A 23501-nucleotide genomic window follows, 5' to 3' on the forward strand; every position below is an offset into this window, starting at 1 on the left:
CTGACAGTGACTGGATACAAGACAGAGGTTTATAGAGTGAATGACTGAACAGATAATGCCCCAATTATTATTGGAACAATTTACCAGGAGTCTGACATTTTAGGCACCCTTCAGTTCCACTTAAGGTGTTAATATGCAACTATGCTCTCCCTGGAAGTGTAGCAACTACCCAAGGGTTCACCCTGTTTGAACAGTGTGGAAAGCAAGGCTCTCATTCAGAAAGAACCTGTTATTTGTATGTCTTGTCTCCTCTCCCTCAGTGGTTGCAGCAATACATATTTACTCTCAAACTCAGTTATGATTTAGGTGCCAGACATCAGTAGTCCAATTAGCACTCGTATCCCGACAGAATGAGGGACAAGTCACCTCATATTGTTAGAATTTACAAACTGAAATTCTCAGATTCTGTAGAGAAAGCCTACACCAAGTTGTCAAAAGAAAATCTGACTTGCTTGTTAAAAATGGAAATCTGTTTTTTTTTAATATTGTAAATAGATGTTTGCTTCTGATTCAATATGAAAAAAATACCTGTGCCAGAATTTGATGGTGTGGAGGCTTGAGTAACATTAAAAAAAAACAAAACTATTTTTAACCGATTAATGAATAAAAAAGTACATTGCAAGAAATACATCAAAAAAACCTAATTAAATGTTCATCTGCGTTGTGACTTTTCTGTGGGTGACTTTTGCGATAATTAAGTTTTCATTTTTTAGGACACATAACTTTACAAAAAAATTCAGAAAGCTACATTCAAAAGTTCTGGTTGAAGGCGGAGACAACCTAAAATTGAACAGTATGGTTGAAAAAATTGTGTATATGTGCCCTTAAACCATCTTAGATTTTGATATATTTTAGTAGAGATGAAATCCATATTGTAAAATTTTCCAACCCAACATTAAGATAAAAGAAGTAAAATGTATATGCACATTCATTCATTTATAACAGCTAGTCACAGTTGAGAACAGGCACTGTTTCAGTGTTTGGGTTTTAAAATGTGGATTATACATTAAATTTTTTTTTTTTTGAGTCCTGGTAGCTTCATGTATATGTATCTAAATAAATATAAGCAGCCACTTAACTTTTTTTTTAAATCATGCAAATCTAAACTGCATATCCAAGACAGTTCAAGCAAACATAAGATTCACTCACGGGAGAGTAACAAATGAGTACATGATTTCTAACTAGATTGATAAAATTCAAATCAATTCTCTAATCCATCTATTTTCCAGCATATAATTCATAAAATTCTTCATACCACACATATTTCTTGAGTGTGTCCTGTACACTAAGAAGTATTCTAGGTATTAGAGATACAGTAATGGACAAAACAAGTTCCAAGTAACCATGTTCACATTATCTAGTCTGCTATGGAACTGCAAAGCACACAGTCAATAAAGGAATTCAATTAAAAGCGTAGAGCTTCTGTTGGGTCAGCTCACACATTGCCAAGCACATAAGGGGAGGATGGAGGGATGGTCAATGTGCTTGGTTTAACACCACTGCTGTTAAACCAAAATTCTTCTCACTTCACACCCTTGCCACATCACACATTCCCCAACTTTCTAAATGGCTGACTTCTTTGAATCACTAGATCTAAAGTGGTGCTGTTCATAGCCTACCTTGCCACATCCAAGTCCCTTTTTAATTGCAAGCTCTCTTTTATTTCCTTCCTAGAACATTTCACAACCTACAGGTATCTCGTTTATCTTGAATTCCTGGATACTCTCCATCACCCTCCAATCTACAACCTCCACACCAGAAATAAGGTCCTTATGCATCTTGTTCCCTGTTGCCAAGCAAAGTCTATGACATATAAAAGAATCTCAGTAAATAATGAATGCAGCAATCTATGAAACATTTAGGAAATACACAGAATAGATAGTAAAGAGTCCTGTATGTAGTGAGCACATAACTCAGCTGACCTAAAGGAAAGAGAGGAGTGAGGCTAATGCTAATGTATGGGAAAGGGAGATTCTAACCTCTTGCTCTCAACAACAAAAATATTTCGAACCCAGAACACTGCTTCTGCATTCAGGCCTAACCTGATTATATATTCTGTACTCAATTTCTGTGACACTGCCTCCTTTCATGCTCAGTATATATCTCTATAATAATCTTCTCTTTAGCTAACCTGGATGAGTCTCTCTCTGTGTCAAATAGTATAACCAATCTACCGGAAAAACCTTATTTGATTTATGAGTTGTTCCCTTAGAGACTTGTGTCACAATATCTGTGATATAGGGTAACATTTTTAAATCCTCTCCTCAGAGAGCTGACATATTTTTCTTAACAGTATTAAACCAGTAAGAAATGAAATTATTCTAGTTATGAGAAAAGATTTACCCTACTCTAGTAGTTGAAATCAATTCAGATTATGTTGATTATCTTGTGAGTGATCTGGAGCCATCAGAATATTTCCTGATGGTAATTTATATCACAATATTAAAACCACAATATCCAAGTTGGGTCCCAGTCATCAGCCAGAGGAAGCAGTTTAATGAAATATAAAAAGCTTTTTGGGTACCCTGAGCTCAATTGAGTTATTCTCATTTGACAGCTAGTTCCAGTTATAAGGCTTACACTCTAAGGAATTTGGAGGTTTATGATTTTTGAGATTACCTACCCTCTCCGTGGCTACCCAGTGGCTGAAGTTTGCTCTGTTTTAGAGATAACAGGTTCTAATTTTTTTATTTAAGTACTAGAAATAGAATGTTTTATCAAGTGCCCTGCATTCTAATGGAACTTCTTAGTATCAGCTGTATCAAGGGCTAAATATTCCACTCATAAAACACTGAATGTTTTTCTGGATTTATACAAACCCTAGGGAATTTTGTCATGAGTGTATTCCTTATGGATGTTTTGGAGAATTTTTGAGATCTGTGACTTGCATACAATTTCAGTGACTAATTTTTACAAGAAGTTCATTTAGATAAATAAGGTTCAGTTAGTATTTTCATTTCTAAGACTTATAGACCTTTCACAAATAACAGAAAGGAATGGCAGCAACATCGTCTCCCACTGGCAGGAAAGGAAGCAACATCTCCATCATTTCCTGTACAAGTACACCAAACTACTTGCATCCGTCTTCTCTGATGGCATTATAGATGCCTCTCACCTATTTCAAGCAACTTTTTTTTCATTTTGGTCCTAGATCCAATCTACTCCTGCCTTCTTAAAAACATTGCTTTTGCAATAATATTCCCCACTATAAATTTTTCCTCTCAGAAACTCTATCCTTAGAGAATAACTTATATTTTATCTTAACAGAATTAAAGCAGTAAGGCTTGCAATTTTACTAGAGATGTAAACAGATTATCCTACAAGTATCAACATATAAGTCATGAGCAGTACCTTCTATTCTAAAAGCAATCAAAAACTCTCTTGGCCCAGTGGCGACACATAGTACATGCTTGCAAATGTTAAACAACCAGTTTTCCAGAGGATTGGTGGGGAAGAAGGTAGCTTGTAGCATTTTCCAAAGTCTATGGTATAATACTCTCACCCGGACTGATTTCAAGTCATTAGTGTAATGTCATTGAGTACAGAGTTGCAAACAAATGCTCAGTACTCACTAATATAAGTCGTCTTTCTGCCATATGGACACAGCTATAAATAAACTGAAGCACATTCATTAGAGAATCAATGGTTATGCCCCTTCCACTCCCAAAATCGTATACTGAAGTCCTACCTGCCAATCTGATGGTATATTAGAATGTGGGGTCTTTAGGAGATAATTAGGTTTAGATGAGATAATGAGTGTGGTCCCCCATGACAGGACTGTTGTCCTTATAAGAGGAAGGGAGATCAGAACCTTTCTCTCTTTGCCATGTGGGGACACAATAAGAAGGCAAGCTAGAAAGAGGGCTCTCACCAGGAACCAAATATGTCAGCGGATTGATTTTGGACTTCTAGCCTCCAGACCTACCTATTATTAGAAAAGATGCTTTGCATAATTTCAATCTTTTAAAATGTATTAAGACTTATTTTATGGACTAACATATGGTTTATCCTAGATAATGTTCCATGTACACTTGAGAAACATGTACTCGCTGTTGTCATCTATTCTTTTTTCTTTGAGATATAATTCACATATAACATTTTATTAGTTATATTAGTTATAAGGCTTAGAGTGTAAGCCTTATAACTGGAACTGGCTGTCAAACACGATTCGATAAATTTTATATCACAAAATGATCACTTTAAGTCTAGTCAACATCCACCACCACAAATAGTTATATTTTTTATTGTGATATGAACTTTAATATTCACTCTTAGCAAGTTTTAAATACGCAATACAGTATTATTAAATGTCTATTGTTTAATCCTCCCAGTCTATGGAAATTTGTTATAGCAGCCCAAGCTAATCAAGATAGAATATATAATAGTAAAATCTTGCAAATTATTACAAAGTGATAAAGTTTGAGTTTCTTACCTTTGTTTTTTTTTTTTAATTTTCCTTCTTTTTAAATAATAGCTTATTGGAGATATCTAATCTATACATTATCCATAGGTGATCTTACTTTGGTTCACAGGTTAAAGATGATCTGTAGCTTTATGATTCTCAAATCTCTGTCTCTGGCCTTATATCCAAACTCAAAATCACCCCATAATCCACAATCATTTGCAAAGCTGCTTTCTTAACTTGTATATTTAATAGGCATCTGAAACAGTATATTCAAAAGAGAACCCATCCTTTCCTATACAAATTTGGCTGTTATAAAAACCCTGTGGCTTCATGTTATTATAATGTTCTGAGTTGCTCAAAATGAAAATCTGGGCCTCTTCCTTCATTTCCTTTTCCCTCACCTTGCAGATCCAAATTGAGTAGGTTTTATTTTCAAAACATTTCCTAAATCCATTCACTTCTCCCTATATTACCACCTTTCTCTGATTTCTTCCTCTGGACTTATGCATCTCTCTTTTCTCTCTGCCTCATATCTTGAGCTTCTAAAATCTGCTTTCCAAATCCTAAAACATACAACTATATATATATATATATATATATATATATATATGCTTATATACATAATGCTTACTCAGTACTTAAGTACCAGACACTATTACAAAGTACTTTAATTTTGTAGTTTTGTTGATTGTTTCCTTTGCAGTGCAGAAGCTTCTTATCTTGATGAGGTCCCAAAAGTTCATTTTTGCTTTTATTTCCCTTGCCTTCAGAGATGTGTCAAGCAAGAAATTGCTGCAGCTGAGATCAAAGAGTTTGTTGCCTGTGTTCAGCTCTAGGGTTTTAATGGTTTCCTGTCTCACATTCAGGTATTTCATCCATTTTGAGTTTATTTTTTTGTATGGTCTAAGTAAGTGGTCCAGTTTAATTCTCTGCATTTTGCTGTCCAGTTCTCCCAGCACCATTTGCTAAAGAGACCACCTTTTTTCCATTGGATACTCTTTCCTGCTTTGTCAAAGATTAGCTGGCCATACATTTGGGAGTCCAATTCTGGGTTCTCTATTCTATTCAATTGGCCTACAGGTCTGTTTTGTGCCAGTACCATACTATCTTGATGATTACAGCTTTGTATTAGAGTCTAAAGCCTGGGATTGGGATACCTCCCATTTTGGTTTTCTTTTTCAACATAACTTTGAGTATTCAAGGTCTTTGTAGTTTCATGCAAATTTTATGATTGTCTATTTTAATTTTGAGAAGAATGTCGGTGCAATTTTCATTGGGAGTGCATTGAATGTGTAGATTGCTTTGGGTAGTATTGACATTTTAACAATATTTGTTCTTCCAACCCATGAGCATGGAATGTTTTTCCATTTTTTAAATGTCTTCTTCAATTTTTTTCATAAGCTTTCTATAATTTTCAATGTACAGAGTTTTCAGCCATTTGGTTAGGTTTGTTCCTAGATACTTTATAGTTTTTGGTGCAACTGTAAATGCGATTGATTCCTTGATTTCTCTTTCTGCTGCTTCATTATTGGTGTATAGGAATGCAACCGATTTCTGCGCATTGATTTCATATCCTGTGACTTTGCTGAATTTATGGATCAGTTCTAGCAGCTTTTTGGTGGAATCTTTTGGGTTTCCCGTAATGAGTATCATGTTGTGTACAAAAAGTGAAAGTTTCATTTCCTCCTGCTGATTTGGATGCCTTTTATTTCTTTGTGTTGTCTGATTGAGGTTGGGACTTCCAATACTATGTTGAATAACAGTGGCTAGAGTGGACATCCTCTCTGTGTCCCTGACCTTAGGAGGAAAGCTCTCAGTTTTTCCCTACTGAGGATGATATTGGCACTGTGTCTTTCATATATGGCCTTTATGATCTTGAGGTATGAACCTTCTATCCCTACTTTCTTGAGGGTTGTTATCAAGAAAGGATGCTGTATTTTGTCAAATGGTTTCTCTGCATCTACTGAGAGGATTATGTGGTTCTTGTCCTTTCTTTTATTACTGTGGTGTATCACATTGACTGATTTGCAGATATTGAACCAGCCCTACATCCCAGGTATAACTCTCACTTGATTGTGGTGAATAATCCTTTTAATGTATTGTTGGATTTAGTTGGCTAGTATCTTGTTGAGAATTTTTACATCCATGGTCATCAGGGAAATTGTCTATAGTTCTCCTTCATAGCAGGGTCTTTGTCTGGTTTTGGAATCAAGGTAATGCTGGCCTCATAGACTGAGTTTGGAAGTTTTCTTTCTATTTCTATTTTTTGGAACAACTTCAGAACAATAGGTATTAATTCTTCTTTAAATGTTTGGTACAATTCCCTTTGACTCACTTTTTGGGAGATTTTTATCACTAATTCAATTGCTTTACTGGTTATGGGTCTGCTCAAATGTTCTGTTTCTTCTTGTTTCAGTTTTGGTAGTTTGTATGTTTCTAAGAATTTGTCCATTTCTTCCAGAGTGCCCATTTTATTGGCATATAATTGCTCATAATACTCTCTTATTATAGTTTGCATTTCTGCAGTGTTGGTTGTGATCTCTCCATTTTCATTGTTGATCTTATTTCTTTGGGCCCTTTCCTTTTTCCTTTGATCAAACTGGCTAGGGATTTATCAATTTTTTAAAATTCTGTCAAAGAACCAGCTACTGGTTTCATTGTTCTATTTTTTTTAAATTAATTTTTTATTTTGATAGCATTGACTTCTGCTCTAATCTTTATTATTTCCTATCTTCTGATGGTTTGGGGTTTTATTTGCTGTTCTTTTTCCAGCTCTTTAATGTGTAAGGTTAGGTTGTTTATCTGAGCCTTTCTTCCTTCTTTAGGAAGGTCTGGATTGCTATAAACTTCCCTTTTATGACTGTCTTTGCTGCATCCCGGAGATATTGGGCTCTGTTGTTATCATTTTCATTGGCTTCCATGTACTTTTTAATTTCCTCTTTAACTTCTTGGTTAAAGAAATTCATTTTTTTTTTAGTAGGATGTTCTTTAATCTCCAAGTATTTGTTGTCTTTCCAACTTTTTTCTTGGGGTTGATTTCAAGTTTCATAGCGTTGTGGTCTGAAAATATGCACAGTATGATCTCAATTTTTTTGTACTTGTTGAGGACTGATTTGTGCCTCTGTATGTAATCTATTCTGGAGAATGTTCCATGTGCACTCAAGAAGAATGTGTATTCCAGTGCTTCAGGATGAAATGTTCTAAATATATCTGTTAAGTCCATCCGGTCAAGTATGTCATTGAAAGCCATTGTTTCCTTGTTGATTTTCTGCTTTGATGATCTGTCCATTGTTGTAAATGGGGTTTTGAAGTCCCCTATTATTATGGTATTAATATCAATGAGTTTCTTTATTTTTGTGATTAATTGATTTATATATTTGGGTCTTTCATGTTTGGAACATAAATGTTTACAACTGTTAGATCTTCTTGGTGGATAGGCCTCTTAATTATGATATAATGCCCTTCTTTATCTCTTGTTACAGTCTTTATTTTAAAATCTAGATTGTCTGATATAAATATGGCTAGTATGGCTTTCTTTTGGTGTCCATTAGCATGACAGATGGTTCTCCATCCCTTTACTATTAATTTCAAAGTCTCTTTAGGTCTAAACTGGGTCTTTTGTAAATAACAGATAGATGAATATAGTTTTCTAGGAGTTAATATTTTTAAATAAAATTTCAGAATTGTGTTGAGCCTAGAGCCCTCTCCCAAGCCCCTCTTTCCCACCTACTATTCCAAACCTGAGGCAGCTATATGAAATTTCTAAGTCAACCAAAGGTATATCCCTTCCTCAGAATGCCTAGTACAGTGCCTTGCACAGAGTAAATGATCCCTAAACAATCTGTTGTTTCCAAACAGCTTACAAGGGAGGTAACATATAGGCTCATGTGTGAATCTAAAAAATCATCAATCGTCTATTTCTGAGAATCCATATCTTTATCCATCCCAAAGAGCTCTGAACCAAGAATGGATGGGGTTGGGCTAGGGAAGGGGTAAGGAGGATTGACAGGAGCTGATAATTATAATCATTAAAAGCATTTTTAAAGCTCTTAATTTTATATTTGATAAAATATGTTTGGTTATTTTGCTGAGCAGATAGGAGAAAATCTATTAATTGTAGTTTTCATATCTGTGGGTACATGAGTGTGAACATATACATATGTGTCATTAAGATTTTTATGGAAACACTAAGGAATGAAGAACTTATGAGCATGATAGGATATCCTTGGAAACCAAACCATATTCTTGTTAAATAGATTGAATGCTCCAAGGAGAAATCAAGCAGAATTGAAGGACTACTGCAGAGTTGTGGGAAATATCAGTGACAACACCCAGAAAATTTAACCTATTCTGATTACCTAAAGACTTTTTACTCATTTTGGAACTGTTTATTCATTCAGAAAATTAAAGAAAAAATAAGTCTGACTATTATAAGAAAAGTTATGATAGAAAAAAAGAGAATGAACCGAAAATTTCAGATGTTTGATGAGTATCAGTAAACAAGGTAATAAAATATAAATGTTAGTATTCAAGGAAAGTAAGTACTAAGTAGCAAGTAGGGACTCAGGATAAAACAAGAAGGGAGTGCACAATTCTAAAGAGAACACTGATACCTGCCTCCTTATAAGCTTAGGGTAATCAGTGTTGTTGAAGCACTCCAGGACTGGAGGGAGAAGTCTTTGAAACACAGATAAGGTACTAAGTGCAGCAATTAGAGTGATAAAAAGGTTTTGACACTGAAGTAGCCTACTTCACACCACACTCTGACATCCTTTGTCTCAGGAAAGCATCAGCATTTAGGAACTGCCATATTAGAAAACTGTGAGAATGCTTTCAAGATTGACTTGTAAGCAAGTACTGTAACATAAGGTAAGAAAAGCCAGAGTAAGGCAAATATTGAACATTTTTATTTTCTAGGCAAACTTCATTAAAATATTATGAATGTTGTAGGTATTGGTTCAATAAATCATGATTTGTCATACCAAGTCTAAGGTTATATCATCTTTTGGATAATAACTCATTTTTAGTATAATTTTTTCTCACCCCAAACACACCAAATAAGTATATTATAAATGTAATACTTCAACATTATACTTTGAGACAAAAATAAGATGTACCAATTACTTTATACCTTTTCTAACCAGAAAATATCATAACAAAACTTAAGTTGTGTACCATATTTTGATGGACCCAAGAGAGCTTGCTTTGTACATTTACATTAAGTAATGGTAATTAAGAGGTAGCAACTTTTATTATTTCCACATGTTTTGAAGTGTTATTTTATTTTGGATTTATTTTTCTGGAAAGGTTTTTATTTTTATTTTTCCCCCTGCTACAATTCTGTTTTCAAAGTAGTTTGAAATGAAGTAACCAGGAGCCTCAACTGGTCAAAAGGAATGCACAGAAAGAAAACTGTATCCTTTAAAGAACGGCTCTACTTTTCCTTCATCACCTAGAATCACTTCTCATTTTTATCCTGGAGTAATACCACATTTTTCTCCATGTAATTTTTCTCCATGTAATACCACATTTTCTAGTTTTCAGTGTTGTTCCTGACATCTCGAGGCCTTGCTTGATGCAAGGGACTGCCCCTTCTGAGGTCAGTCAATTGCTAGGGATAATAAAAGATTCACAAATCCTTGGGGCGCCTGGGTGGCGCAGTCGGTTAAGCGTCCGACTTCAGCCAGGTCACGATCTTGCGGTCCGTGAGTTCGAGCCCCGCGTCAGGCTCTGGGCTGATGGCTCAGAGCCTGGAGCCTGTTTCCGATTCTGTGTCTCCCTCTCTCTCTGCCCCTCCCCCGTTCATGCTCTGTCTCTCTCTGTCCCAAAAATAAATAAAAAAAACGTTGAAAAAAAAAATTAAAAAAAAAAAAAAAGATTCACAAATCCAGAGCCAATGCCCCCATGGGCTTCTTATATGGGGGTTTTACTTTCAGGACTATTATCCCCCTGTACTAATGACCTCAGGGTCAACTACCAGACAAGTAGAAACACCTCCTATGCTCAGAGCCTGCCAAAAATATTCCAACTAGCTAAACCTAAACCTACTTATGCTGCCTTGCCCATTCTCTCCCATGGATACCACATTAAAGACTATTGATCAAATCCTCATCTCTCTCCTACTGCCTCCTGACCGATCCAGGTGCCTCACTAAGTGGCCCCTAAGATATGATGTGTCCCCTCCTCTTGGGAACTGTGAGTAATAAACTATCATAATGTCAGTCATCTTCTGTTTTGTTTGTCTCACCAATACCTGAATAATAAAACCAACAATTTTAAAACCATACAAGACACCCTATTTACGCTATGTTTTTTGTATACAGTATTGATTATATAGAGAAATTATTGTTAATTATGTATACAAATGCATCTTTGTTGATTTATGATATGAAAATATTCGGGTATCTTAGATGGAAATAATATTTCTCATTAAAATTAGTGGATTTTTTTTCCAACTTAATGACTTTTTCTACCAAAGAGCCATGGTTTTCATGAAAAAAAATCAAAGTCTTTAAAGCAAAAGACAGACAGCATTTTGAGTATTTTTAAAAAAGTTCCATTAACTTATTTGAGATATACATAGTGATGCAGATACATAAAATAAAATATACAAAATGCCAGTAACAGTCTGAGCCATGATCTCATGGGATATAAATGCTGTAATAGGACATTTGATTCCAACTATCATTCCAGAAGCAAAAAAAAAAAAAAAAAGAGAAAGAAAGAAAGAAAAAAGAAACAAAAACAATATGTTATGGTACATACCTGAACATTTTCGCTTAAGTCCTGAAGTAAAAACTTATTTTTTTTCATTTTCATCTAAATAGGCTCTCTAATTACATGTGGAAGTTTCAGCAATTGTGGCCCCCAGAGTCACTGCCTGTGACCTCTCTAAGAAGATGTGTCAATTCAGTGCTATTAGAGAGGCAGTCAGCATTACCTGAGGGCAGAATGACTTGGGATAATGCAAAACCAAATCAGTATCACATCTAAAAGCTTAAGTGAAAAACAGCTAAAATACAAAATTTCACATAATTGTAGCTCTAATAAACAGTCACTGGATAAAATAGTCACATAACTTTAAAAGCTAAACTATGTAGAAAAAGAAAAAAAGAAAAAAAGAAAAAAAGCTTAGAGTATCTTTGCTCTTTTAAAATTTAAGCAAATAGATATTCAGTAAGGAGGAATTCCCTCTTTAACTTACTGCATGCTTTTGAAATGTTTATAAAGATGAAAACAACAACAAAAGTGATTCCATACAAAGAAGTTAGTAGCAGGACTTGTCATTTTCATTTTATAGTCATATAATGACTGCATATCATCCAGTTTCTCAACTTTGAGAAAATTGCCATATCCACAGAATGGCTAGCGGCAGAAACAGTCTACAAATAGTATAGCTGTGATAGTCAAAATGTCTTGAATATACATTTAAATTGTAGCACTTTAAGGATACAGCATTTCATAATTTGAAGCATTCCACATTTTATTGTAATAGAAAGAACATGGTCTTTGGGGGCAGATCTACCTTTGTTCAAAACTAGGTGCTGTCACTCAGAGTAAGGCTCTAGGCAAAAAACTCTCAAATTAACGTCACTCTGGTAATAATGATAATAATAATCAGGAGCAGGACAATAAAAACTGGAAAATAATATTTATTGAGCATTTACTACATGTTAAGCAATGTTCTAAGCTCTTTTTGTATATTCACTTAATTCTCAAATCCAACGAAATAAGTATTATTATTGCCTTCATTTTACAAAAGATAAAAGCTGAGACAAAAAAAAGAGATAAATAAGTAAAAGGTGAAATTAAAAAGGAGACGTTACACTTTGACATCAAAATAGAAAGGGTAAGAAATAGAAAGGGTAATACAAGACTACTATAAACAATTATACACCAACAAATTAGACAACCTAGAAAAAAATGGATAAATTCCTAGAAACACACAACCCACTAAGATTCGATCACAAAGAAATATGATCTCTAAACAGACCAATTATGAGTAAGACTAAATCAGTTATCAAAAACCTCTCAAAAAAGGAAAGTTCAGGACCAGATGGCTTCAGTGGTGAGTTCTACCAAACATTTAAATAAGAGTTAATACTGGGGCGCCTGGGTGGCTCAGTTGGTTAAGTGTCAGACTTCGGCTCAGGTCATGATCTCACGGTCCGTGAGTTCGAGCCCCACGTCGGGTTCTGTGCTGACAGCTCAGAGCCTGGAGCCTGTTTCAGATTCTGTGTCTCCCTCTCTCTCTGACCCTCCCCCGTTCATGCTCTGTCTCTGTCTCAAAAATAAATAAACGTTAAAAAAATTTTTTAAATAAGAGTTAATACTAATCCTTCTCAAATTCTTCCAAGAATTCGAAAAGGACTCATTTTATGAGGTCAGCAGTACCTAGATGCCAAAACAGGACAACACAAGAAAAAAAAAATCATAGGCCAACATCTCATGATCAAATGGGTTTTATCCCAGATACAAGGATAGTTCAATATGCGAATATCAATCAATATGATGCACCAAATTAACAAAATGAAGGATACAAATCATATGATATTCTCACTAGATGCAGAAAAAGCATTAGACAAAACACAGCAGGCATTCATGATGAAAACTCTCAACAAACTGGGTACAGAGGGAACCATAAAAGTTCACGACTAGATAAAGCAAAGTGGGAAACAACAAAGGTTGAGGAATCATACTTCCTTATTTCAAACAATATTACAAAGCCAAAATAATCATAACAGTATGGTATTGGCATAAAAACAGACATATATATCAGTGAAAAAGAATAGAGAAGCAGAAATAAACCTATTGATATATGGTCAATTCATCTATGGGGAAAGGATAGTCTATTAAATAAATGTGTTGGAAAAACTGGATAGTCACATGCAAAAGAATGATACTGCACCCTTTTTTTATACCATACACAAAAATTAACTTAAAAGCAATTAAAGATTTTAATGTAAGACCTGAAACTCTGAACCTTCTAGAAGAAAACATAGGGGGTAAATTCCTTGACATTAGTGTTGGAAATAATATTTTGGATCTGACACCAAAAGCAAAGACAACAAAAGCAAAAATCACCAAGTGGAACTATATCATACAAGAAACCTTCTACACAGCAAAGTAAATCATCAGCAAAAGGGAAAGCAACCTATTGAAGGGGAAAAAATGTTTGCAAAACATGTATCTGATAAGAAATTAATATTCAAAATATATCAAGAACTCATACAACTCAAAAGTAAAAAAACAAAAAATCTGGTTTTAAAAATGGGCAGAGAAATTTGATACATTTTTCCAAAGGAACTGAATAGACATTCCATACCAATGGCCAACAGGCACATTAAAAAAAAAAAAAGCTCAATATTATATCATCAAGGAAATGTAAATTGAAACCACAATGAGATGTCACCTCACAACTGTGAGTATGGCTATCATCAAAAAAACACTAAGAAATAACAACTATTGGCAAAGATGTGGAGGAAAAGAAACTCTTGTGTACTGTTTACGGGAATGTAAATGGGCGCAACCACTGTGAAAAATAGGACAGAGATTCCTCATAGAACTACCAAATGATTCAGTAATTCCATTTCTGGATATTTACCACCCCCCCAAAAAAAAGAAAAACTTTTCTCTATCATGAAAAGACACCTGCATCCCATGTTTATTGCAGTATTATTCACAATAACCAAGACATGAAAACAACTTAAGCATCCACTGATGAATGACTGGATAAAGAAAACATGATACACACACACATACATGCACACACACACACTGTAATAGTGTTCAGCCATAAAAAAGAAGGGAATCCTTCTATGTGTAACAACATGCGTGTGTTTTGAGGGCATTATGCTAAATGAAATAAGTCAGAGAAAGACAAATATCATATGATCTTACTTACAGGTAGAATCTAAAAACAAAATTAGCATAGGTACAGAGAACAGATTGGTGGTTGCCCGAGGTCAAGGGTGGAGGAGTGGGTGAAGCTGGTCAAAAGATGCAAACTTCCAGTTATAAGATAAATAAGTCCTGGGAATATAATGTACAGTATGGTGACTATAGTTAACAATAACAAACTATATATTTGAAAATTGTCAAGAATATGTCTTAAAAGTTCTCACCATTAGGAAAAAAAATAACTATGAAATGATGGATATTAAACTTACTGTGGTAATCATATCATAATAAATACATATAACAAATCATTATGTTGTAAACCTAAAAGTAATGTAGTGTTGTACATGAATTATATCTGAATAAAACTGGTTGGGGCTGAAAACTGGTATGGATTCCATGTTGCACATTATAACTTCATGTACGTGTGTGTGTGTGTGTGTGTGTGTGTGTGTGTGTGTGTGTGTGTGTATACACGTTTATTTATTTGAATGGTGGAGGGGAAGAGAGAGAGAGGGAGACAGAGAATCCACAGCAGGCTTTAGGCTCCAAGCTGTCAGTGCAGAGCCCGACGTGGGGCTTGAACTCACAAACCGTGAGATCATGATCTGAGCCAAAGTTGGATGCTTAACTGACTGAGTCACTCAGGTGCCCTATGAATATATTTAAATTATGAAATATAAATGTGTAAGATAGAGATAATACTTATGAAGATATAACAAATTTGCATGAGCAAATTACAAATTACTTTATTAAAGTGTAAGTATGATTTTATTACCTTTAAGAAATGGATTATTGCTCAAATTCATGATATTTTTCTTTGTTCCCTTCCTTCTTTCCTTACCTTCTTACTTGCCTTCAGCCTTCCTTCCTCCCTTTGTCTTCCTATACCAGCCTAGCTCCTTCCCTTCTTCTCTTTGTACTCCTCTCTCTCCCTCTTTTCCTCCCTCCCTTCCTCTAGCGCTTGTTCTTTGGTCACAGAGTCTTCTCAGTAAATATTTCTTTGGTACTATACACTGTTCTTGGCCTTAAGGATCCTGTGGTGAACAAGATGGGCAGTTTTAATCCTAGTGGAGCTCACAGTCTTGTGGTGGGGAATGGAGGGAAGCATTAGAAAGTTCACCAATTTTTAAAAAAGAAAAATGAAAAAAAATGAATAAAAAATAAAATAGAGGAAGTGTGTTTAAGAACTTGTAACAGAGAAGCTGACCTAGACTATGGTTGAGAAATGACTTTCAACAGGTCAAAATTATTTAACACATAGAGATATGATCATAAACAGCTAAATTAATTTTATTTGTTCTGAGATTAAAGGTTTGTATTTTCATATATGAAATAGCCATTTCTGTAGAACATTAGATTTATCTAAGGTTATTTTAAGGATGTAATCAAATTTTTAAATTTACATTACAATTACGACTTTAAAAAAACAACACTTATTCCACTTTACAGGAAGTATGATTATTTTATAGCCTTTTTCTCTTCTGGAAACATACTTAAGATGTCAATGAAGAAATAATACACCACTTACAAAATTCAGCTTTTACAAAGGGAGCTTTATAGAAATACACCCTGTTGCATAATTCAAAAATACTTTAGAAGTTGGCCTGAAACATCAAAATCATCATGCATAAAATAATCCTCATTATGTTGTTTTGTTAGTCACAGATAATATCATGATTGGAAAAACTGAAGCACAAGTGATTTTTCTCAGCATGGCAAGTCAGTCGTATTTTCACCATATACTTTGCCTATCATTTCAATGTAATCATCTCATGGGGAATTTGAATTGGTTGGTCCAGTTGAAATGCAACTGTTTGAAATGAATGTATTTGAAGATATTATATTTCATATTTTGAAGAATTTAGAAATGAAAGAAAACTCAAGTTCAGTCTCTTAGGAGAAAATTGAAATGTGACTTGAATCCATTGAATAAACTAAGATGTATTATTGGCTTCCTACCACCAATTTTGGTCATTTTTTTCTTTTTTCCTTTTTTTATAACTTTTAAATTTTGGGGCATTGTTTTGGGGCTTGATTGTTAACAGAATTTCAAGTATTTAACTTTGTTGTTTGAACTGGAGAAGAGTAAGTAGTGTTAAAGGTAAAAAGAGTATTTAATGACAATATAAGAAGTGTGAAAGTTCACCTGCCAGTATTTTCTCTCTACATCAATGCAAAGAGCACACAAATGACTTTTTATAGCTTAGTGCCAGAGAAAATGGTTGTAGCTAGGTCTGTTACTTTTCTATTGCTGTGTAACAAATAACCACCAAGTTACTGGCAACACAAATTTATCATCTCACAAGCTATTCAGGTCCACTGCTCAGGATCTCACCAGGCTGAAATCAAGTTGTCAACTTCAGGTTCTCTCCAAGCGCACTTGCCCTTGACAGAATTCAGTTTCTTGAAGCTGCGGGAGCTCAGCATCTAGAGGCTACCCACTGTTCCTGGTCTTGTGGCCTTCTCTGCACTTGACAATTTACTTTCTTAAGACCAACAGGAAAAAGACTCTGCTATTTCGAATCTATTTTGTCTCTGACCTGTAGATCTTCTTTTAGTGGACTCTTTGATTAGGTGAGGGCCACCAGGCCAATCTCCTTTTTCATTAACTGAAGGTCAACTGCTTAAGGACTTTAATTACATTTACAAAATCCTTTCAAATTCACCATAGAGGTTAATCATGGGAATGATACACCTTCATATTCATTGGGTCCACCTGAGCTGAAGACGAGTGGATTATGCAGAACATATACACCAGGGGACCAAAACTAGTAGGTCAGTAGAGCATTGTGCCTACCACAAGAGGTTTTCCCCAGGGTTACTGCAATCTGAATCATTTTCAATTATAACATAAATGGGAAATACTATCAGGAGGGAATGGTACTATTTCAAATCAATCATACATTACATGAATGGTTTGTCTTCAAAAAAATAATTAATACAAAAAAGATTAAATGTTAAGTAAACATGATAAATGCAAAAAATAGAAATTAACCCATTTTTATTAAATTAGAAAAAAGTATCAAAATGCATTGCATCATTATGGATTTTACATTTTTGGTTTAAAAATGAAAATATAGACAATATATTGGAATTTTGTGATGTCTATTTTAAATTATCAACATTACTGGTGATTGAATTTTTAAATTAGGTACAACTGGAAGACTGTTCCTGTATTTTTCTTTCATCGTGGCATATCAGGAAAAATGTTTCACATGAATATGCTTTCAGAATAGGGAAGGAGACAGCAAACTGACACTTATGATACCTTGGAATTAAGGCTGTTCCCAGTCATTAACTGTTGCATTTTAGGCTGGTTACCTCCCATTTATTGCAAACCAGTGGATATATTTTGCATACTTTATTTAAAATATACTGACTCCTTTTTTTTTAATGTTTGTTTATTTTTGAGAGAGACAGAGAGAGGGAGAGAGCAGGGGAGGGGCAGAGAGAGTGGGAGACAGAATCTGAAGCCGGCTCCAGGCTCCCAGCTGTCAGCACAGAGCCTGACACGGGGCTTGAACCCACAAACTGTGAGATCATGACCTGAGCTGAAGTCGGATGCTTAACCAACTGAGCCACCCAGGTGCCCTCTGACTTCTTCACAGTTAATATGACTATCCATTTAGAATTATAAGATTCACATTTTAACTATCTTAATGCCTTGGGTCAAAGAAGAATATGATTTTATAAAATAAATACTAAATATATAACAATGAAATTCACAAAAGTTGAAATTATAAAAAAAGATACAAAATGTGAATCAACAATAATAACAAAGTCAATGACATATATAAGTTTGATAATTAGAAGTGCTTCCTGGCATCCATATACAAATGGAGCATGAGGACTTCCTGTTCATGTATTATATACAACATACAACTTCCTGCTTATTCCTTAAAGACCTGACAGCAAGCAAAGTATAAAGTCAAGTTTAGTCTTGAGTATACCTACTAGTAATTTTATAAGAAAGATATTTCTAGTGTCTAGTATACTTATTACTTTTATGGTAACTTGTTTATGACTCCTAACTTCTCTATGAAGTCAAATGCAGAGAAGAGTTTGAAAAGCCTGGTTGTGAGAAATTCTTTTTGTGCTGCACCAGATCAACAAGTGCTACTTTGCAGGATCCTCCAGGGGGCCATAACCCCATTGTGGAAGTATTTAGTGAAATACATATGAATTTATTGAGGGCCATGATATTGTCAGAGCACAGGCATTGGAGTCTGACAGAGGTGAAAGGCCATCATTGGGGCTCAGGCACTTGCTAGCCAATGTCCTAAAGTTTGTTATGTAATCTCACTGACGTCCAGTTTCTTCATCTCTGAAATCAGATAATATACAAATGATAAATGAAAAATGATTAGTGTGATGCCTGAGGAAGCAGTAGTTAATTTTGTTGTTATTAGGTTATGGGTATCTTATATTTTCTGATAATCAAAAGTGAATTTTTGGCTCCAATTTTACTCTTGTTTTATGAAGCGCTGGAATAGACTGTGGCAACAGTTTAAGCCAAACAACACAGGAGCTCATGTTCTTGCACAAGATAATATTGGTTAAACAAACAAGAGGTCTGTGTTTGTTAGAATACCTGCATATCACTCCTAAACTGATAATATTCTACATTGTTTCTGTGATTTGGGGAACTGGGCATCATTTCAATGCTTCATGTTAAGAGCTGGAAGGAAAATTACATTATGTCAACATGACCCACTCCCAATTTGTGATCATTTTATTTTTCTAGTATTGATGTTTTCCTCTTAAGCTTGAGGGAAAAAATAGTGCATGTAATTGAGGATTTGAGACAATTTAAAAATCATCACTTCAAATTAAAAACAAAACAAAACAAAATACCCTCTCTATCTAGGACAGAGATCATCTAGGTTTTGCCAGATTTTTAACTCCAGGGAATACTGTTGACATTCTCAGTCTGCCATGGTTCATCAGAACATGGTAGGTCTTTAACAAAGACAGATGTCTGCCCGACCTTCTGCACTAAGTGCTGATCCCCAATTAACGTATCTTTTGCCAACCACTTGATATTCACACAGAAATCAATGATCACTGTCAATCCTATGCCAAGATTTCCTTCATGCAAAATCATTCACAATTAGGGCTTCTGTAATCAATATAATGGGTCACCAATAGCTATAGTCACCACCATAGCTAACTATATCTGCTCAGTGAAACTATTTTGTTTTAAAGAACTGCCCCTTTGGGCCTTGAGCTGCCCATGTCACACAAAAATAAACAAATATATTAACAAGATAATGCTAGGAAATTAGGCTGATTGACTCACTGCATCAGTCAATATGTTTTCAATGATAGTCTACTCTTTTACAGAAGCTCTGAAGGAAAATGGGAAACAAAATAAATGGTTCTTGTCTTTGAGAAACAGTATTTTTTTTTGAGAATATGAGAAATTAGGTGACTTAGGGGAAGGAATTCAGAAATATTTAGTGTTTAAATGACCTTAAAGTTAACACCTTTAAAACAAGAAGAAAAATCAAACTGACCTGAATAATCTGGGATAGTATTTAGTAGGAAGAAGTTCATATTCTTCAATTAAGAATGAGAAGAAAAAATAAAACAAAAAATGATAGACATGAAATTAAGAAAGACTGTTTCCTTCTATACAACAAATTAAATATACAAAAGTAGCATTTAACAAGAGTTGAACATGGTATGGTTAACATCTTTATAATGATGTGAGATATAAGAGTTCAGCGTCCAGCACTCCACAATTTATAGTCTACATAGTCAATCAAAAATTCCGAAGGTTGGGAGACAATTCTCCATCAGGCTCACAGACATCTTGCAAACAGAGGCACTAATTGATCTTTGTAAGGCTATTATTGTAGCAAAAAGCATTGGAAGATATACATAGCACCTCCATCCATTGTGATTTAGATTCCTTAACCTCAGATTTCCTCTCCTATAATACATAAAGATTCTATAACACATAATTGCAATAATAAGATTATAATAATTGTGTTTTGTTATTTGTTCATGATTGAACTTCATTGTAATGCCCTAGATATCTATACATAACTGATGATAGTATATATCTATATTCTCAAAATATATTATTATAGGGCACCTGGGTGGCTCAGTTGGTTAAATATCCAACTCTTGATTTCAGCTCAGGGCATGACCTTGTAGTTTCGTGAGTTTGAGCCCCAGATAGAGCTGTGTGCTGACAGCACGGAGGCTGTTTGACATTCCCCTCCCCCTCTGCTACTCCCCTGCTCACACTCTGTATTTCTCAAAAATAAGTAATAAATTAAAAAACACTTAAAATATCATTATAGCCATTATTATTTTTTTATTTATTATTTTTTTTAATATATGAAATTTATTGTCAAATTGGTTTCCATACAACACCCAGTGCTCATCTCAAAAGGTGCCCTCCTCAATACCCATCACCCACCCTCTCCTCCCTCCCACCCCCCATCAACCCTCAGTTTGTTCTCAGTTTTTAACAGTCTCTTATGCTTTGGCTCTCTCCCACTCTAACCTCTAAATGTCCATCAACTGATGAATGGATAAAGAAATTGTAGTTTATATACACAATGGAATACTACGTGGCAATGAGAAAAAATGAAATATGGCCTTTTGTAGCAACGTGGATGGAACTAGAGAGTGTGATGCTAAGTGAAATAAGCCATACAGAGAAAGACAGATACCATATGGTTTCACTCTTATGTGGATCCTGAGAAACTTAACAGGAACCCATGGGGGAGGGGGAGGAAAAAAGAAAAAAAAATAGCCATTATTATAATACATATTTTCGTATAATATACGCTTGAATATTCTAGTTTATTTTTAATGCTAATTGAACAGCCCCTTATTCTGAATTAGAGATACTTTTGGTTTTTATACAATCATTTTCATCTAATATTAAATTTGTTCTTATTCAAAAACCAATATATAAAAAGCATCTGCTCTATTCCTGATACTATACTAGGCATGAGGCATACATAGATGACTAAGATACTGTCCCTGTCTTCACTATTACCACTTTTTAGCACAGAAAACTATTCTTTTGTAAGATAAATTTTATCTTGTTATAATTTGATAGAAGACATAACAGAGGATTGAAAACCCAGTATAAAAGCATATCTAAGGGAGTAAGTCATTTTCCATGGATGACTGTGTGAGAAGAGGGTAATGTGAAATAATGTAGTATCATAGTGAAAGGATTTGTAATTTTGAAGTTTAAGAAATCAAGCAGAGAAGGCTGATAAAGTTAAGGATGAGAAAGGCTTTCTGACAGAGGAACTACACACAAACAGACTTAAAAGCATAAAAACAAAATGAGAACCTAATGGGTAATAAATTTCCTGGTTTAGCAAGACTATACATTTTTTGTTTGTAAATCTTTCAAAGATGAAGGGGCAAAAATTAATTGGGGAGATATTTTTAAGGACATTGTGCTTTAAATGCTAAGGTGTTTGGATATTTTCTCTGCAATAATAGGAAGTCACTACAGGTATTTGTATAAAGAGGGATTTGCTGATTTTTTTGTGTTAGGAAAAATTTGTATTATTGCTGTATAGAGTTTGGATCAGAAAGAGAAGAGATAACAGGTAGAAAACTATTATAACTTCTTGTGTTCAATGAGAGAATGCTTCCGGTCATCTAGTTTCATGTTTAGAATTGCTTCTCTTGAATTTTTTTAGAAAGCGATTATTAAAGAAAATTTTTGTAACATAAAAATATGTCTATTTTAATAAATAGTCAGTGTCTTCTGACATGTAGGATCAGGGACAAGACAAATATATCCATTATCACTATTACTAGTTAGCACTGTTTTGGAGGTAGTGTCCAATATAACCAGACAGGAGAAAAAACTCAAGGACAAAAAATATAAGACAGAAGTAAAATTATCACTATTTGTAAATGACATGGTAGGATTCATAGAAAACTGTAAAATAATCAACCAAAGGAAAATTTTAAAACATAAAAAGGGATTTTAAAAAATAACTAGAAAGACATATACCATTATCAACATAATTAAGGTATGAAGTCAGTCTGAGCTAATTTTTAAATTTAAAATGCATTCAGTCAAAGTGGTATTAAATATTTTGATTGTAAACCAAGTCATTCTAAAATTTTGTCAAGAAATACATGAGCTAGAAAGCAAGGGAATTTAGGGGGGAAGCGGGGCATGAAGACTAATGCAGAAGAACCCACACACATTAAAATTAATCATACATTATAATTAAAATTGTGGGTTAAGAACATAGAATGGACAGAATAGGTGTCCTGGAATGGAAACAATGGACAAAAACACATATAAGAGCTAAATGTGGAAGTATGGCCTTTTCTGACTTGTATAACTAAATAACCACTTGGAAAAAAATGAAAACAATCTATCTACCTTTTGAATACATTTCAATAATTTAAATGTAATGAACCTATAAATATACAAGAAAGTAAGAGATGAGTACTTTATAAACTCAGAACATTAAAAGCCTTTCTAACAAGGATACAACATGAAGAACCCAAGAAATAAATGATTGATAAATATGACTAAAATACAGACACATATACTAAACATACAAATGTCAATACCATAAGCAAAGTCAAAAAACCAAAACCTGGTCAAAATTTGCAACTCTTATTATAGGCCATGGACTAATTTTCTTACTATATATTTAGTAAAATTTGACTTCTCATCCGAAATTTACACGTTAATAAGAAAGAGACATACCTCTCAATAAAACTGGGCAAAACATGTAAACAGATAATTCTCTGGCAAATAACAATAGCCCTTAAAGTATTTTATATGCTAAACCTCATCCAAGAGAAATGCATATTAAAATTACACCTAGCACCCATTTCCCCTCCACCTGATTTGCAAATATTTTGCTATTTCTTTACATTCCTTGAATGTCTGAGTTTCCTACGATGTGTATATGTTGGGGTTAATGGTGAGGTGGTTGTGTAGTGTGGAGGTATGGAAATACATGATGCTGATTCAAATCTCTTTCTCATGATTAGAAAAGTTCCTATTGTAGTCATTTTTGAACTCTGTAACACTAGTACAGTGTTTGCAACATACAAGACAATCAAAAACAACTACAGAGGTGGCAATTTTTTTGACACCATATAATAAAAGGCCATGATGCCCCCAGAGGCAGTTTGCCAGAGTCCAGGATGTCATTAAATCTGCTCTATTTTTTTCACTAGG

The sequence above is a fragment of the Acinonyx jubatus genome, chromosome A1 (assembly GCF_027475565.1).
Source record: "Acinonyx jubatus isolate Ajub_Pintada_27869175 chromosome A1, VMU_Ajub_asm_v1.0, whole genome shotgun sequence".
Classification (NCBI taxonomy): Eukaryota; Metazoa; Chordata; class Mammalia; order Carnivora; family Felidae; genus Acinonyx; species Acinonyx jubatus.